Source organism: Acipenser ruthenus, chromosome 10, assembly GCF_902713425.1.
Source record: "Acipenser ruthenus chromosome 10, fAciRut3.2 maternal haplotype, whole genome shotgun sequence".
In the NCBI taxonomy this organism is placed as follows: Eukaryota; Metazoa; Chordata; class Actinopteri; order Acipenseriformes; family Acipenseridae; genus Acipenser; species Acipenser ruthenus.
Window position 1 is genome coordinate 23296937 of NC_081198.1, and position 13460 is coordinate 23310396.

At 48.8% G+C, this 13460-nt stretch overlaps 2 non-coding genes and 2 pseudogenes across 2 annotated transcripts; all 4 read right to left on the reverse strand.

The window, feature by feature from the left end:
• Positions 1-2286: 2286 nt before the first annotated feature.
• LOC131739175 (U2 spliceosomal RNA) lies at positions 2287-2477 on the reverse strand. The gene has a single exon (XR_009330342.1). It is a non-coding gene; the product is annotated as a U2 spliceosomal RNA (small nuclear RNA).
• Positions 2478-3074: 597 nt separating this feature from the next.
• On the reverse strand, positions 3075-3265 carry LOC131739176 (U2 spliceosomal RNA). The gene has a single exon (XR_009330343.1). It is a non-coding gene; the product is annotated as a U2 spliceosomal RNA (small nuclear RNA).
• A 582-nt stretch (positions 3266-3847) lies between these two features.
• On the reverse strand, positions 3848-4002 carry LOC131738702 (U2 spliceosomal RNA; annotated as a pseudogene).
• A 6706-nt stretch (positions 4003-10708) lies between these two features.
• LOC131738880 (U2 spliceosomal RNA) lies at positions 10709-10799 on the reverse strand (annotated as a pseudogene).
• Between the last annotated feature and the right edge of the window lie 2661 nt (positions 10800-13460).

Genomic DNA, 13460 nt, shown 5'->3' on the forward strand with positions numbered 1-13460 from the left:
GACCCCCTCCAGATCCAGGAACGGCTCTCCCCCATTCTTCTCCGCACCACCATCCCCTCTATAGTCACCCCTAGAGGAAACGACTGAACTGGGGGATGAAAAAAACTCCTGTCCTACTCCCCCACTTCCCTGCTTCTTTTTCTTCTTCCCCTTCTTCCTCCCCTCCACCCTCACAAACCCATCCCCCTCCTCACTATGTAACTTCCTTTTCCCTGGAGTCCACTCTTGATCCATATCCTCTGAGTTACCATCCTCCTCCTCCTCCCGTCCTGTTCCCTCAACACTAGCCTCATCCCGCTCCCGCTTTGCACACGGAATACCGCCCCCTCCATCATCCTCCACAGAGCTTACCACCCCACTCCCCCTATACACCTCCTCCCTGCTCCTTCCACTGGACCCCTCCCCTGGGTCCTCGCTCTCCTCCTCTGATGGGGACACCATCAAATCTTCCTCCAGAACAGATCCCTGCTGATCACTTCCCCCCTCCCCCTGTGCCTCCCCCTCCCTCCCCTCCTCCCTCACCTCCCCTCTATTCTCCTCCCTCTCACCCCCCTTCTCCTGCTGCTCACTTCCCCCTTTCTGCCTCCCCTCACCCTCCTCCTCCTCCTTCTCCTCCTCACTCTCTTCTCCCTCCTCATACCTCTTAGCCCTATTGGCAAAGGATCTAGGACAATTCATGAAAAAGTGTGTCTCACTCCCACACAGATTACACTTCCTCTGAACTTCACATTCCCTAGCCATGTGCCCCTCCTCTTTACACACATTACACACCACTCTCTTACACACCACCGCTAAGTGCCCCACACCTCCACACTTCCGACACACCTTAGGCTGGCCGAAATAATGCACATACCCCCTGTCAGCACCAAGTGCAATGTCAGAAGGTATGTGCAGAAACCCATCATATGTCCCTAAGCCTCTCCACAGCTCACACACCACCCTCCATGCCCCAGTCCACACCCCATCATCATCCCTCACTTTTATAGCCTCCCCCTTCACATGGCAATACCTCCTCAACCAAGTGCACACGTCCTGTCCCTTCACCATCTCTGAGCCCATTCTCACAATCACAACCCTTCGTGCATTATTTGTCAGTTTCTCCAAACTCAACTTCTTAATCAGATCATGTCCCCTTAGGTTATGAAACCTGCTCACACACTCCATCATACCCGCTTCAGACATAAAACTTACATCCCATTGGCCTCCTTTCCCTGTCGTAATAATACAGTTTAAATCAATAGGCCTAAACCCCAACACCTTCTGTACAACCCCTCTGGAAAACTCAAGCCTATTCAAAAACAACTTCTCCTCCCCCTGCTTCGACTCATTTATAGAGAACCTAACACAATTTAAACGGCGTCCCCCAACCCTTGGACCCGCCATTCCAATAATTTAAGAAGCAATAGAAATATTGAAAAAAACACCCAAAAAGGCAAAAGAAAATACTTAACTAGAAAGCAGATAAGGTGCCCTCAAAGGGTCCCCCTTACCTGCTAAGCAAAACTGGCTCCTGGTCTTCCCTCCTTCGTCCACCACCTCAGCTACCAGCAACCAATATTGCCACCGTTTACCGTTACCGTTTACCGTTTACCGTTTACCGTTACCGTTACCGTTACCGTACCTTACCTTACCTATCGCTTCCAAATCAAGCTGCGGTCAAGCCACACACTTGATCTTAGCCAAAAGGCCGAGAAGCGATGGCGACTTGGCCCTTGCCCGGGGCCCCCCAGCCCGGACGGCACAGGGGGATTCAAAAGGTGGGTGCAAAATTTCAAGCACAAGCAGACCCCCAAAAAACGGGCTGCTGCTTCCAGAGGGGAAATGTGCAATTTAAGCAGGAGAAAACAAAACAAAGCAAAAACACACACATAACACCAAAAACAAAACATAAACTGGCGGAGTGCGTCTTACAAATAGTCATGCCAAGCTGCTATGCTGTGCAAGGTGCCTTGGGTAACTACAACTGTGCCTCGCTGGCTGGCTGGCTTGCTAAGAAGGTCCTGGCATAGGGACATGTTCCACCACACTTGTCTGGTTAGCTGCATGCTCCCAGGAAACAACCTGCTGCTGTCTACATCATCACCACATGTGAATAAAAGAAAGAAAGACAGCAAAAAAGAAAGAGAGAAAGAAAGAGAGAAAGAAAGAAGAGAGAAAGAAAGAAAGAAAAAAAAAAGAAGTAAAACGGCGGGAAAACTTGCATCAACACTGGCACTCTCCCTCCAGCAGGGGTAGACAAAATGCTCACAGGAGAGATCCAGATCTGACTTTGACCAACGTTAGAGAAAGGTGTGCACCGTTCCCGGAGGTACTGCAATACCGGGCCGATGCGTGGAGTGGACGGAGCAAGCCCCTGTTCCATCTCCCGATTCCAAAAATCAATTTAATATATGGTCCCCTGATAGGGGACGTATCAGATATTAAACTGATAAGAACAGATACTACACTTGATCTTAGCCAAAAGGCCGAGAAGCGATGGCGACTTGGCCCTTGCCAGGGGCCCCCCAGCCCGGACGGCACAGGGGGATTCAAAGGTGGGTGCAAAATTCCAAGCACAAGCAGACCCCCAAAAAACGGGCTGCTGCTTCCAGAGGGGAAATGTGCAATTTAAGCAGGAGAAAACAAAACAAAGCAAAAACACACACATAACACCAAAAACAAAACATAAACTGGCGGAGTGCGTCTTACAAATAGTCATGCCAAGCTGCTATGCTGTGCAAGGTGCCTTGGGTAACTACAACTGTGCCTCGCTGGCTGGCTGGCTTGCTAAGAAGGTCCTGGCATAGGGACATGTTCCACCACACTTGTCTGGTTAGCTGCATGCTCCCAGGAAACAACCTGCTGCTGTCTACATCATCACCACATGTGAATAAAAGAAAGAAAGACAGCAAGAAAGAAAGAGAGAAAGAAAGAGAGAAAGAGAGAAAGAAAGAGAGAAAGAAAGAAAGAGAGAAAGAAAAAAAAGAAGTAAAACGGCGGGAAAACTTGCATCAACACTGGCACTCTCCCTCCAGCAGGGGTAGACAAAATGCTCACAGGAGAGATCCAGATCTGACTTTGACCAACGTTAGAGAAAGGTGTGCACCGTTCCCGGAGGTACTGCAATACCGGGCCGATGCGTGGAGTGGACGGAGCAAGCCCCTGTTCCATCTCCCGATTCCAAAAATCAATTTAATATATGGTCCCCTGATAGGGGACGTATCAGATATTAAACTGATAAGAACAGATACTACACTTGATCTTAGCCAAAAGGCCGAGAAGCGATGGCGACTTGGCCCTTGCCCGGGGCCCCCCAGCCCGGACGGCACAGGTGGATTCAAAGGTGGGTGCAAAATTCCAAGCACAAGCAGACCCCCAAAAAACGGGCTGCTGCTTCCAGAGGGGAAATGTGCAATTTAAGCAGGAGAAAACAAAACAAAGCAAAAACACACACATAACACCAAAAACAAAACATAAACTGGCGGAGTGCGTCTTACAAATAGTCATGCCAAGCTGCTATGCTGTGCAAGGTGCCTTGGGTAACTACAACTGTGCCTCGCTGGCTGGCTGGCTTGCTAAGAAGGTCCTGGCATAGGGACATGTTCCACCACACTTGTCTGGTTAGCTGCATGCTCCCAGGAAACAACCTGCTGCTGTCTACATCATCACCACATGTGAATAAAAGAAAGAAAGACAGCAAGAAAGAAAGAGAGAAAGAAAGAGAGAAAGAGAGAAAGAAAGAGAGAAAGAAAAAAAAAGAAGTAAAACGGCGGGAAAACTTGCATCAACACTGGCACTCTCCCTCCAGCAGGGGTAGACAAAATGCTCACAGGAGAGATCCAGATCTGACTTTGACCAACGTTAGAGAAAGGTGTGCACCGTTCCCGGAGGTACTGCAATACCGGGCCGATGCGTGGAGTGGACGGAGCAAGCCCCTGTTCCATCTCCCGATTCCAAAAATCAATTTAATATATGGTCCCCTGATAGGGGACGTATCAGATATTAATACTCTTTTATTGAGATTTTACATTTTTTACATTTACACCCATTCGTTTTTTCATTCATTTTACATTTCTTTTAAAGATGACATTCATGCATACAGACATACATTTTGTTTTAAAAGCATTTAAAATACATTTAAAAACACCAAGACAATTGTGCTTTGTACATGGTTAAAACAGACACAGATTAAAATCAACATGAAAAAAACCTGTGCTGTTTTAAAAGTGACTGGAAAAAAAGAACCATCTATAAAAAACCAGTGCTTGTGAGGGCCGGGGAGTGCTCTCTAAAAAAGTGAACATAAACCTAGATCTAAAACAGGGACAGGGGAAAAGGGACAGTGTATAAACAGTGAGTTAAAATTCTAAAATTTTAAAACACTTAAAATGTAACTTTTAATAGTTTACATTAAAAATCTTAAAGATACATAAAACAAAACAAAACAAAATCAAATAAAACATTCAAATTAAATCAAAGGTCCATAAAACTGAAACAAAAAGACTACATAAAACCAGGGCACCGTTGAAAAACGGTCATGCCAGCTAAAAAGGGCGGAATGCTGGCATGACAAAATAAATAAAAGGCTTAGCGGTGCCCCGTAGTCCCGCTCCTAGGAGCTAGCGGTTCCAGTTTTTTCCTTTATTCCATCTTCACGTCCTGAAGTCCGGCGATCCTCCACTCCGCGCAGGCCTTGTCCTTCCCGAGGGTCCGGATGTCCAGAATTACAAAGTCCTTGATAAGAGTTTGTGCCCTTCTGGTCGTGGTGATAGTGTCTAGCTCCTGCTTGTGATAGACACAGACGTTACGGCCTTCCCACAGGATCTGCTTGACAACATTGATGACACGCCAAACGCACTTAGCTGTGCTGGTAGTGATTCCTCCCGCAGGCCCATAGAGCACAGTCTCAGCGGTCATCTTGGCCGTGTCAGCAAACCTGTTTAGGAAGACAGAGACAGAGAGCCAGACACTGCCAGCCACATCACACTCCCAGAAGATATGGGCTGGTGTTTCTCTCTTGCGGCACTTTGCATAGGGGCATGTTTCTACTTGGGCTAGTCCCCTCCTGAACATGAACGCTCGAGTGGGGAGTGCACTGTGGACGGTGTTCCATGCTATATCCTTCTGGACATTACTGAGGCAGCTGTGAGACACATTCTCCCAGATTTTTTGGCTTTGGGTGAGGGAGAAAGTAGCTACTTTTTCAATTTCCTGGGAACCGGCAAGATATTTAGTTACAGCCTTGTATTCCCAGGAGGCCAATTTTGCTTTATCTAAGCCCAATTTATATATAGTGTCCCTTAAGGTTCTATAATACAATGGGGGGTCCCAGGAGTACGGCACGGTGTTATCAATAGTGCAGAGGCCCAAGGCCCTGAGACAGGTGGCAAAATAGAAACGATTCATGTAACATACCTTCCTGTCCAGGGCCTGGATGTTCTTGATAGTTTGCGTGAGCCCCTGCACTCGGGTGAGCTGCACAACGTCCGGGACCCCCTTACCTCCCTTCTTGTCGGCTTTACTCAGAGTGGCTCGCTTTACCCTCTCCATCTTGCTGCCCCAGATAAAGCGGTGGATAATGCGGTCCACCACTTTTTTGGTGGTCCTGTCTGGGGGAAAGATTTTTCCTACATAAGAGAGGATGGGGAACAGTATAGACTTGGTTATTAATACTCTACCCGTCATTGTTAAGGATCTTGTGCTCCATCCGCCAATCTTTTTACGGACCTGGTTAATGGCCGCCGTCCAGCTCTGGGCCCCCGAGCTATTGTTCTCGAAAATGAGGCCCAGAATCTTGATTTTGTCCTTTTTGACAGGGTACATGTCCGACAGTTCCCTATCTACCTGCCAATTTTTAGACACGTAGACTTCGCTCTTGGACTTATTAATCACTGCCCCGGTCGCCGTGCAGTACTTCTCAAGGATATTACTAATCCGAGGTACCGACGATGTGTTGGTGCAAATGAGTGACACATCGTCCATATATGCTGTTGTTTTGACCTGGACCCCGTTGGATCCAGGCAGCTGGAAACCAGTTATATTGGTATCCCTACGAATTGCCTGCAGGAGGGGTTCAATGCACACGACATATAGCAGTGGGGATAGTGGGCAACCCTGTCTGACCCCTGACTGGATAGATATTTTACCAGTCAGGTGCCTGTTCACCAAGACTCGGGTACTAATGTTTGTATATATGGTTTTAACCCACTCCCTAAGTCCAGGAGCGAATTTCATCTGGTCCATCACTTTGTACATATATTCATGGCTTACCCTATCGAACGCCTTCTCCTGGTCAAGGTTGAACAGGCAGAGGGGATGGTTCCGTTCTCTAGAATAAGCCAGAATGTCCCTTGTTAACATTAAAATACCCGTGATGGACCTCCCTGGGACGCCACAAGCCTGGTCGGGGCCAATGACCAAAGGGAGGTGTACTTGTAGCCGGAGCATCAGAGCTTTGGCTAGTATCTTGTAATCCACGCAAAGGAGGCTGATTGGGCGCCAATTCCGTAGATCTTTAACTTCCCCTTTCTTATGAAGGAGAGTAATTACACTCTCCCGCATAGAAGGGCCCAACCGCTTCTCCCTGTAGACCGCTCTGTAGACCTCCGCTAAATGGACTTTTAGCGTGTCCCAAAAAAGATGGTAATACTCACCCGGGATGCCATCTGGACCTGGCGTCTTACCGGTGTTCATGGTCTTAACCGCCTGGGTGAGCTCCTCCAGCGTGAGTTCTGGGTCCTTCTCCTCCTCCTCGTCGTCCCGCACTGAGTCAGGCTCCAACTGGCTCAGGAACCACTCTATCAGGGTGTCATCTGTAGCTTTGATGTTTTACAGGTCCCTATAGAAGTTCTCTACCACTTTTTTCACTCCCTCACTATCCTCTACTATCCTCCCCCTGCTGTCGAGCATGGAGGACATCAAGTGCCGCTTCTCCCTCGTTTTCTGGAAGAAGAAGCGAGTACACTTTTCGTCTTCCTCCATTTTTTGCACTTTTGCATTGTGCATGACCTTTCGTTGTTCCTCCCTACAAAGCACTGAAAGATCTAGCTTGGTCTGGGCTATCTCGTCGCTTACAGGGAACCCCCGAAGCTGAAGCAGGCTCAGACGCTGGAGGGCAGCATTCAGGTATTTATATTTGGCTCTCCTTTCTTTTGCTTTCCTCTTGCCTGCTGCTATGAAATAACCCTTAGTTCTGATTTTGACCATCTCCCACCACTCTATAGGGGAGTTGAATAGGTCACGCAAAGTGGTCCACTCAACAAGCCTGCTCTTATAGGCTGCAGCTATGGAGGGGTCATCGAGTAAGGAGGTGTTTAATTTCCAGACCCCTGACCCCATCTGGGAGGTCTGAGGGACCTGCAATGTTACCTGCAGGAGCCTATGGTCAGAGAAGAAGACGGCCTGGGTGTCTACTGCCGTCTTCGTAAGGGAGCTGGTATGCAGGACGAGATCTATACGGGAGAAGGAGGTCCCAGATGAGCTCACCCAGGTAAAGGGAGGCACCAGGTCCTTACCTGCATCACACAGGGAGAAATCAGATATTACGGAGGACAAAACTCTACTAGAGCGGTCGTTGCGTGGCCTGCTCCGGTCTACGTCCCTCAGAGCACAATTGAAGTCACCTGACACGATGACGGGTACGTTCCCCAGCAGGAGTGGACGCAGCTGTGGAAAAAATTGAACTCTTTCGTTTTGGTTAGTGGGTGCGTAGACATTGACCAGTCTGAGGGGAGTGTTGTTGTATGTCACATCCACGCTCAGAATTCTACCAGGTTCTACCTCCCTGCTGCTGCGGGAGGTAATAAAAGGGTTTTTAAACAGGATACCTACTCCGTCGGCTCTGGCTATGTTGGAGCCCGACCAGAAGGAGTCCTCCAGGGTCCAACTCTCCTTCAGGTCCCTATAATCATGGCTCGACGAAATACCACACTCCTGCAGAAAGATGAGATCTGCTTTCAAGTTAGCTAGATAGTTTAGTACATCAAATCTTTTTTGTGTCTCCCTGATGCTCCTGACATTAACAGACACACATATCAGGGCCATCAGGGTAGCTAACAAGAAAAGGAGTCGCTGCGTCCACCCCATAGCGACTATGATTGGGAGGTCGGGACACTCTTCCTACTCTTAGCTCTACGCTTGCTTCGAGGGGGCTTGGGCTTATTTGCAACTCCCATCACCCCTGAGAAGGTACTCACTGCTGCCTCGTCCAAGAAGGCACCATCTTTATATGCACAGTACGTGGAGTTGTTTGGGCTATTCAACTCCCCACAAGGTAAGTCTGGTGGAACTTGCTCAGGGCCCCTCGGAACGTGTGGGTCAGCTTTGTCCTGGGGGGGGGTTATGACAGACAGCATTCTTTGGCTGTTACCGTCTGCTGAATTGGAGCTGTTAGCAGACTTCTGGCTTACCGCGTCCAGGGGTATTCCCATGTCCTCCAGTGCTGTATCTAGGAGGACCTCTAGGGGGCCCCTGGTTTTGCCCATACAAGGGAGGGGGTCAAGGATGCTTTGAAGGGAGGCCCTTCGCTTGAAGAGGGTCATTGCTACCGAGGTACTGCTGGTCAGGGAAGGTGTTGACCCCGACCTCTCCCTCGGTGCATTAGTGAACACCTCTTCTGCGAGGTGTGCTAGGGTTTGTGCCAACGACTGGGAAGGCTGGCTGGGGATGCCCTGGCTGGCTGCTACCTGCCCACTAGACGGCAGTGTAGCCGTCCCACTCGCCTCCGTCTCTGCCTGCGAGGGCAAGACTGGGGACTTTGTGTGGACATTATCTGGTTTTGGATCTATGGGGGCCACCTGCAACTTGCTGTCTTTGATCTTGATCTTCTTTCTTTTCCCCCCATCGTCTCTACCCTTTCTTTTCCCCACCCTCTGCTGGTTCTTCATTCCCTTCCCCTCCTTTTCACTCTCACTTTCACTGTCGCTTTCGCTTTCCTCCCCCACGGACTCAATCCTTATGGCGTCATAACGAGAGCCGAGGGGGAGTGCTGGCGCTGAGAGGGCCCTACTCAGGGGGGGGGGCGCTGCTGGGTCCGGGCTCCCTCCCTGCCTCGTGTTCTGTATCAGAGGAGCTACTGGAGGAGCTAGTGGAGTAGCTGTTGTACTCTCTCTCTGGGCTGGGGGAAGGGGTCCTCGTAAAACGGGACATGTCTCGGGGGCGGGGGGGTGAGGGGGGTGCTGGTGATGATGGTGGTGCTGGAGTCTGGGTTTTGGATACTGTTGGTGGTGATGTGGACTGATCTTTGTTATTTGTTCCCTCTTCCTGCTCAGGCCTAGGCTTGTTCGTATTTGCCTTGCTGGCTCTGGCCATGTTGGCATAGGAAGAGGGGCAGTCCTTAAACAGGTGCCCCTTCTTTCCACACAAATTGCACTGCCTCTCTTCTCTGCAGTGGCTGGTCTCGTGGGGGGCGCCGCAGTTCCTGCACTTGACTACAGTACATGCGGCCGCCAGGTGTCCTAATTCCCCACATTTCCTGCAGAGTTTTGGCATCCCATTATAGAATACCAGCCCTCTGTTGGGCCCTAACACTATGGAGTTTGGAATGTGGCGGACGCCTCCAATGCCCGATGGATCAACATTAAGGCGTACCAGCCACTTTCTGGCTCCTGTCCAAACCCCATCTTCGTCTGTAATTTTCCTCCCTTCTGATGACACCCTCCCATAGCGGTTAAGCCATGTTGTAATATCATAGTCGCTAACAGCCTCATTGAAAAATTGGACAGTAACAACTTTCATTTCTCTGTCTGTCAGTGCATCCACACAAAATTCTTTGTATGGAGCGAGATATTTATTCTCCCCCCAAAAGGACCACATTTCTTGTAACTTTTGGGGGTTCCTAAAACTGACCTCAAACACTTCCTTAAGCCCTGGCAATTTCACCAAACAATTCAAGTCAGAAGGGGAAAAACCCATACCCCTCTGAAGAATGGTCCGGCTGAACTCCAGTCTCGTCAGTCCTGGTTCCGTTTCATCTTGCTTGTTTCTTGTGAAGCGCACCGCATTGTGCCTCCTGGCTTCCTGGGTTGGCCGGAACGCCATCCTTCAGCTGGCTCCTCCGATTGGGGTGGGAGAAGCCTCTGGACGTCCGGGTTGTCTCTCTCTACGGAAAAGAGACAACGTAAGCAGCAAATCTGGGCAGTTGAAGGAACTATTACTTTAGTCCCTGAGGAGATGGTCGCCTCGCAAGAGGGACCCCCTCCCCAGGTGAACGGTGTCCTTCCCTGGCGGAGTAGGGGGCGCTGCTTGGCACCGAGACCACGTAGGAAGAATCGTGGCTGTGACGCCTCCTCGGGGTCCGGGGCCGCCCTCTGCTCCTCCCAGATGGCGCCCTCTGCTGGGCGCCTGCTGCTCTCTCGGTCTGGATCTCGATTACAATCAAGGGCTGGGGATGAGGTCGTCTAGGTCATCAAAGGGTCCTCAAAGGTCGTCTGGATGGTAGGTCCTCCTTCTCTCTAACTCCAGGAACGTCTGGAAAAGCCTGAAAAAGAAAAAAACTGGAACCGCCTGAAAAAGAAAAAACTGCTCTCAACAGTCAACAAAATCTTGAAAGACCCTCGGCCTGGATTGGGCAAGCCAAAACCAGACTGAGCATTAGTCTTCCAAAAAGTTGCCGAGCTGAAGAAAGCCAGTCAAAAATAAAAAAAAATTCTGTTCCTCCTCACCCGAACAAACCTCTCACAGACCCTCGGAGGGAGCGGGCAATGCCACTACCCTCTAAGCCTTAGTCTTAGAAAGATCTATTCGAACTGAAGAGAAGCCAGAGTGTCAGATATTAAACTGATAAGAACAGATACTACACTTGATCTTAGCCAAAATACTCTTTTATTGAGATTTTACATTTTTTACATTTACACCCATTCGTTTTTTCATTCATTTTACATTTCTTTTAAAGATGACATTCATGCATACAGACATACATTTTGTTTTAAAAGCATTTAAAATACATTTAAAAACACCAAGACAATTGTGCTTTGTACATGGTTAAAACAGACACAGATTAAAATCAACATGAAAAAAACCTGTGCTGTTTTAAAAGTGACTGGAAAAAAAGAACCATCTATAAAAAACCAGTGCTTGTGAGGGCCGGGGAGTGCTCTCTAAAAAGGTTCAAAAGTGAACATAAAACTAGATCTAAAACAGGGACAGGGGAAAAGGGACAGTGTATAAAATAGTGAGTTAAAATTCTAAAATTTTAAAACACTTAAAATGTAACTTTTAATAGTTTACATTAAAAATCTTAAAGATACATAAAACAAAACAAAACAAAATCAAATAAAACATTCAACGTAGATCAAATAAAAGTCCGTAAAACTGAAACAAAAAGACTACATAAAACCAGGGCACCGTTGAAAAAACGGTCATGCCAGCTAAAAAGGGCGGAATGCTGGCATGACAAAATAAATAAAAGGCTTAGCGGTGCCCCGTAGTCCCGCTCCTAGGAGCTAGCGGTTCCAGTTTTTTCCTTTATTCCATCTTCACGTCCTGAAGTCCGGCGATCCTCCACTCCGCGCAGGCCTTGTCCTTCCCGAGGGTCCGGATGTCCAGAATTACAAAGTCCTTGATAAGAGTTTGTGCCCTTCTGGTCGTGGTGATAGTGTCTAGCTCCTGCTTGTGATAGACACAGACGTTACGGCCTTCCCACAGGATCTGCTTGACAACATTGATGACACGCCAAACGCACTTAGCTGTGCTGGTATCGATTCCTCCCGCAGGCCCATAGAGCACAGTCTCAGCGGTCATCTTGGCCGTGTCAGCAAACCTGTTTAGGAAGACAGAGACAGAGAGCCAGACACTGCCAGCCACATCACACTCCCAGAAGATATGGGCTGGTGTTTCTCTCTTGCGGCACTTTGCATAGGGGCATGTTTCTACTTGGGCTAGTCCCCTCCTGAACATGAACGCTCGAGTGGGGAGTGCACTGTGGACGGTGTTCCATGCTATATCCTTCTGGACATTACTGAGGCAGCTGTGAGACACATTCTCCCAGATTTTTTGGCTTTGGGTGAGGGAGAAAGTAGCTACTTTTTCAATTTCCTGGGAACCGGCAAGGTATTTAGTTACAGCCTTGTATTCCCAGGAGGCCAATTTTGCTTTATCTAAGCCCAATTTATATATAGTGTCCCTTAAGGTTCTATAATACAATGGGGGGTCCCAGGAGTACGGCACGGTGTTATCAATAGTGCAGAGGCCCAAGGCCCTGAGACAGGTGGCAAAATAGAAACGATTCATGTAACATACCTTCCTGTCCAGGGCCTGGATGTTCTTGATAGTTTGCGTGAGCCCCTGCACTCGGGTGAGCTGCACAACGTCCGGGACCCCCTTACCTCCCTTCTTGTCGGCTTTACTCAGAGTGGCTCGCTTTACCCTCTCCATCTTGCTGCCCCAGATAAAGCGGTGGATAATGCGGTCCACCACTTTTTTGGTGGTCCTGTCTGGGGGAAAGATTTTTCCTACATAAGAGAGGATGGGGAACAGTATAGACTTGGTTATTAATACTCTACCCGTCATTGTTAAGGATCTTGTGCTCCATCCGCCAATCTTTTTACGGACCTGGTTAATGGCCGCCGTCCAGCTCTGGGCCCCCGAGCTATTGTTCTCGAAAATGAGGCCCAGAATCTTGATTTTGTCCTTTTTGACAGGGTACATGTCCGACAGTTCCCTATCTACCTGCCAATTTTTAGACACGTAGACTTCGCTCTTGGACTTATTAATCACTGCCCCGGTCGCCGTGCAGTACTTCTCAAGGATATTACTAATCCGAGGTACCGACGATGTGTTGGTGCAAATGAGTGACACATCGTCCATATATGCTGTTGTTTTGACCTGGACCCCGTTGGATCCAGGCAGCTGGAAACCAGTTATATTGGTATCCCTACGAATTGCCTGCAGGAGGGGTTCAATGCACACGACATATAGCAGTGGGGATAGTGGGCAACCCTGTCTGACCCCTGACTGGATAGATATTTTACCAGTCAGGTGCCTGTTCACCAAGACTCGGGTACTAATGTTTGTATATATGGTTTTAACCCACTCCCTAAGTCCAGGAGCGAATTTCATCTGGTCCATCACTTTGTACATATATTCATGGCTTACCCTATCGAACGCCTTCTCCTGGTCAAGGTTGAACAGGCAGAGGGGATGGTTCCGTTCTCTAGAATAAGCCAGAATGTCCCTTGTTAACATTAAAATATCGGTGATGGACCTCCCTGGGACGCCACAAGCCTGGTCGGGGCCAATGACCAAAGGGAGGTGTACTTGTAGCCGGAGCATCAGAGCTTTGGCTAGTATCTTGTAATCCACGCAAAGGAGGCTGATTGGGCGCCAATTCCGTAGATCTTTAACTTCCCCTTTCTTATGAAGGAGAGTAATTACACTCTCCCGCATAGAAGGGCCCAACCGCTTCTCCCTGTAGACCGCTCTGTAGACCTCCGCTAAATGGACTTTTAGCGTGTCCCAAAAAAGATGGTAATACTCACCCGGGA